We start from the raw sequence: 5930 nt of genomic DNA on the forward strand, positions 1-5930 counted from the left end.
ATAACCGAAGTATTCAAACCTCGGGTCGTTCTCCCTACGAATTGCAATAAGGTGTTCTTGTTATTGGTTATGAAGTATGTTTGGGGTTTTTGGAATAAAAGACAAGAATTGTAAATTGTAAAGGAATTAAACTAACAAAAAGCTCTTAGCAAGGTGTGAGAACTAGAAGTCCTATCCTAGCTATTCTTATCAAGTGTGATGAGAATCATTCATTGCTCCTACTTAGTTAACCTCTAACCATGGAAGAAATTCAAGTGGATGAATCAACTTGAGTCCACAAGTCCTAGCCAACTCATAATGAAAGGCTAGCTTTAGTGGCATTCAAATCAATTAGCAACTTTGACGAACGGATTTTTGCCGGTCAAGAATTTCATCAGAATAATCGCGTTGTAAGTATAGCTTCTAAACCAACAAAGAGTCATTTCGTACAAAAGTTTTGGTTGTCACTTAAGCAAAACCCAATAAAATTTATAATCGAAGTATTCAAACCTCAAGTCGTCTCTCAAGAAATTGTAGGGAAGTATGATTTATTATTGGTTATGGAAAAGGTATCTTTTTTGTTTTTTTAAGATAAGAAGCAACAATAGTAAATGGCAATGGAAACAAACTAATTATAAAAACTCTTGGCAAGGTATGAGAACTGGAAATCCTGTCCTAGTTATCCTTATCACTGGTGATGAGAATTGTTCACTACTCCCACTTAGTTAACCCTTACTAAATAAAATGAAGTCAAATGGACTAATCAATTTGATTCCTTAAGTCCTAGTCAACTTCTAAGGAAAGACTAGCTTTAGAGGGATCCAAACCAATCAGCAAATTCCAATTATCAATCACAAAGGAGTTTGATAACTCAAATGTCACCAATTACTCAACAATAGCCAATAGGGGAAAAATTCAAATTATTTATATCATAAATAGAAGAAAGCAATCATAAATCTGAAATACCTCAAATTACATTAAATAAAGAAATCAAATCTAACATGGAGAGTTCATAAAACAAATTGGGAAAATAAACAATTAAAGTAATAGAATAAATAAAAAGTAGAAGAGAAACTAAATTAAAGGAACATTGAACCTGGAATTGAGAAGAAGCAATCTTAAAATTAAGAGAAATCCTAAATCCTAAAAACTAAAATTGTGAATTATGAATGTTGTGTGTGTTTGATTCCCTCATTCGCCAGCCTCTATTCTGTGTTTCTGGGCTTGGATTTGGGCAAAAAAGGAGTCCAGAAATCGATGGGAACATTTACTGCAACTTTCTGCACGTGGCGTCCGTCACGCGTACGCGTGGGTCACGCGTGCGCGTCGTTTGGAAGTTTTCCTTGTCACGCGTACGCGTCAGTCACGCATACGCGTCGCTTGTGCTTTGCGCTAGGCATGCGTTCGCGTCGTCCACACGTGCGCGTCGCTTGGGTTCTGCGCGAGTCACGCATTCGCATCGTCCATGCATGCGCGTCGTTGCCATTTCCGTCAAAACTTCATTTTCGTGTGTTTGACGTTAGGATTTTTGCCAGTAAAGAATTTCATAAAAATAGTCGCGTTGTAGATATAGTCTCTAAACCGACAAGAAATCCCTTTGTACAAACGTTTTGGTTGTCACAAGTAACAAACCCCTAAATAAATTGATAACCGAGTATTTAAACCTCGGGTCGTCTTCTCAAGGAATTGCAGGGAGGTATGTTCTTATTATTGGCTATGAAAAAGGTAAAATTGGGGTTTTGGAAGTAAGGTGCGAATATATTATATGGCAAGTAAAATAAAATAATAATAGCTATAAAATAAACCTTTGGAAAGGTATAAGAACTGGAGGTCCTTCCCTAGTTATCCTTATCAATTGATGAGAATTGGATTTTTCTCCCACTTTGTTAACCTCTAACTATGAAGGTAAGTTAAGTGGATGAATAATTCATTCAAAGCAGTAAAATCTAACATGGAAAATATTCATAAGCCAATTGGGCAACAGAAAAATCCAAATTATTTATATCAATAAAAAAGCAATCATCAATCTGAAATATCTCAAATAACATTAATTAAGAAAATCAATCTAAACATGGAACATTGAAAATAAATAAAAATAAAGAACCTGGGATTGAGAGTCACTCCTAAAACTAAGAGAAGTCCTAATCCTAAGAGAGAGAGAGGAGAGGTCTCCTCTCTAAAACTACATCTAAAACATAAAAGTGAATTATGAGTGCTTGATTATGAATACATGCATTCCCCCACTTTATAGCCTCTAATCTGTGTTCTCTGGGCCGAAAACTGGGTCAGAAATAGCCCAGAAATCACTTCCAGCGCTTTTTGGTCCGTACAGGTCGCGGAAAAGTGACACGGCCGCGTCGTTTACGCGACCGCGCGGATTGGTTGTTGGCTAGGTCACGCGTCCGCGTGACCCACGTGTTCGCGTCACCTAGCGTCGAAGCAACTATGGCAAATTATATATCAAATCGAAGCCCCGGACGTTAGCTTTCCAACGCAACTAGAACTGCGTCGTTTGGACCTCTGTAGCTAAAGTTATATCCGTTTGAGTGCGAAGAGGTCAGGCTAGACAGCTTAGTAGTTTTTCCAACTTCTTGCATTCCTTCCACTTTGCATGCTTCCTTTCCATCCTCCAAGCCATTCTTACCCTGTAATATCTGAAATCACTTAACACACATATCAAGGCATCTAATGGTGATAAGAGAGGATTAATAATAAGCAAATATAAGTCCAAAGAAGCATGTTTTCAATCAAAGCACATAATTAGGAAGGGAAATGTAAAACATGCAAATAGTATGAATTAGTGGGTAAAGAGTTGATAAAATCCACTCAATTGAGTACAAGTTAAACCGTAAAATATGGGTTTATCAACCTCCCCACACTTAGACAATAGCATGTCCTCATGCTAAGCTCAAGAGAAACTATAAAGAGATGAAGAGGAATGATAGAATGTATGAGATGCAACCTATGAATGCAACTAAATGCAAAATGCTTCTACCTACTTGGTTAAAAGTAAACAATTCTTTTAAGAACATACATGAACTGGATTTCACTAATTCAAATCATAAAAATGAAGTACAAATAGACTTGTAGAAGAAAATAGCTCATGAAAGCCGGGAACAAAGAATCGAGCATCGAACCCTAATTCTCTATTAATCTTGCTTTCTATAGCTTGATCTTCATCTAACAATCAACAAAAATTTAATGCACCAATACACAAATCAAGAGGTCTTTTAAGGGTTGTAATGGGGTTAGGGTCAAGGTAGGATTGTATTTGGCCAAGTGGACTAAAATTTGAATCCTTAATTAACATAAACTTTCCACCTAACTTAAGACAATCCATTTAATTAAAATACAAAATCTATCTTCCCATTAACTATGCTTCTCACATGTTTATGCATTCCAAGTTTTGAGTACAGCTCATATGCATTGATTTCACTATTTATTTTGGGGCATTTTGTCCCCTTTTATTAATTGCTCTTTTCTTTTTTCTTTTTATTTTTTTCTTTTTATTTTTATTTTTTTAATGCATATGATTAAAGTATTGAATGCAATAACATGTGCTCAACCATTATTTTGCACATTTTCACTAAAATATACAACACCCAATTATTCAAACCAAATGTTTCGAAACCCACTTTCCCACACTTAAATCATAAGCATTCTCATTAGTCTAAGCTAACCAAGGATTCAAATTAAGGACATTATTGTTTTTCGCTGAGAGTTAATGATGTGCTAAAATAAAGAACAAAGGGGTAAAATAGGCTCAAATTGGTTTGCAAGGGATAATGGAGGGTTAAGGCTATATGGGTATGTAAGCTCAGTGAAACAAAGCCTCAATCATATAAGTGCATGCATACATTAAACAATGGAAATATAGAATTAAGCAAGACAAAGATCACAATTTTAGAGAGAAAAATACACACTAAAACAAAATTTTGGTTGATAAAATGCAACCAACTCAAATAGGTTCAAAATCTCACAGGTTTTTTGTGTTCGAACTCTAATCCATGTTCCAAAATAATATTTCTTCAAACAAGTGTAACATTAAATTTTATTCAAATTAGTGAAATGCTCTAAAAGGTTTTTTGAAAAAGAAAATAGTACTTTAACCAAGTGGTAAAATATGTAAATATCAAACAAATATGCAAATGCAACAACTAATCTACAAAGAAAATTTAAACATTGGTGTTTGAGACAAGAAAGTACTAACCCATGGAGATCGGTATCGACCTCCCCACACTTAAAGATTGCACCGTCCTCGGTGTATGCTGAGATGTGCAGGTGGACGGGTCTTCTCCAACTGATGCTTTTTTCCAAGGATTTTGCTGATGGACTTGTTTGTCTTCCCATTAAGAAGCTTTTTCTTTTCCTTCATGGTGGCCATCCTGAAAGAAGAGGGAAAAGAAAAAGTAACCCAAAAAGATAGAAAATAAATAAAATATAATTGGGTTAATGTCAAATGATAAGTGTCTCATTTACATGGTAGCTACAACATGTAAGAAAACAATAGAAGCCATGGCATACCAATGGTGCAGAATATGCAACAATGGGGGAGAGAGTGGGGAAGGAAAGATAATATAAATTAAAAATCAATACAAAAGTAATACAGGTATAAAAGATTGGCATTGATTAAAATAATATTACCTAACCAGAATAAAACAAGTCATAAGCACCAAGATAATACCAGAGAAGAAATAACAGTTGAATAAAAACATTTGAACACCAATGGTAAAAGAATAAATTTAGAAAAATAAAAATATGCAATGAATGAAAGTATGCAAATAAAATAAAATAAAATAAAATGAGAGGGAAAAATGAGGAGAAGAAGAAAAAGAAAGTGAGAAAGGAGAGAGAAGGAAGAAATTAGGATTAGAAAAGAGAGGATAAGAAAATTGGCACTAATCTGGATAGGTTGTGGGACGCTAGCGACGCGGTCGCGTGGGTGATGCGATCGCGTGGTGCGCGATAAGGTTGGGCGACGCGGACGCGTGGGGCACGCGATCGCGTGACTCGATTTGTGCTAGTGGCACGAGTACAGCCTCGCGGTCGCACAACTCTCTGTTCGAAACTTGGTATTGCCAAAATCCAGGGTGACGCGGTCGCGTGGTCGACGCGATCGCGCGGGTGGCCTTATTTCCAATATGAGGCGGACGCGTGGGTGACGCGTTCGCGTGGCAGGGCTTGTGCTGCTAGCACGGGTCCAGCCCAATTCCAGCTCAACTTTCGGCCATACACCCTTTTTACGCCGATTTCAGGTCACGCGTTCGCGTGGCAGGGCTTGTGCTGCTAGCACGGGTCCAGCCCAATTCCAGCTCAACTTTCGGCCATACACCCTTTTTACGCCGATTTCAGGTCACGCGGCCGCGTGGGAGGCTATTTTTCCAAATGACGCGGACGCGTCATCGACGCGTTCGCGTGGAGTCAATTTGTGCTAATAACGCGCCTCCAGCCCTGCTCCTGCGTAACTCTTTGTTCAATTTATTATTCTCTCATCTCCTTGCGACGCGGACGCGTCGCTGATGCGGTCGCGTCGTGTGCTCGCTTTTTTTTTGAAATAAAATGCAGAATGCAGTGTTAATATGAATGTGATGCAAAACTCCAGGTTCAATATAATAAAATAAAATAAAAGTCAAAAGCAAATAAAACTAAATAAAAATAAAAAATGAACGATCATACCATGGTGGGTTGTCTCCCACCTAGCACTTTTAGTTATAGTCCTTAAGTTGGACATTTGATGAGCTTCCTGCTAGGGTGGCTTGTGCTTGTATTGATCCAGGAATCCCTACCAATGTTTGTACTTCCAATAGCCTCTAGGATCCCAAACAAGGCGTAGGAAGCCTTCAAGCAAGTTAAAGCAAGTGACAAGGCCCCAAGAGTGGTGATTGGTAGAATGGATTCCGGGGTCCCAGACCTTGCCTTTGCACCCGTCTTTTGGTTGAGCAATATTGTTC

Source organism: Arachis duranensis, unplaced genomic scaffold (genome assembly GCF_000817695.3).
Source record: "Arachis duranensis cultivar V14167 unplaced genomic scaffold, aradu.V14167.gnm2.J7QH unplaced_Scaffold_66565, whole genome shotgun sequence".
Taxonomy (NCBI): domain Eukaryota; kingdom Viridiplantae; phylum Streptophyta; class Magnoliopsida; order Fabales; family Fabaceae; genus Arachis; species Arachis duranensis.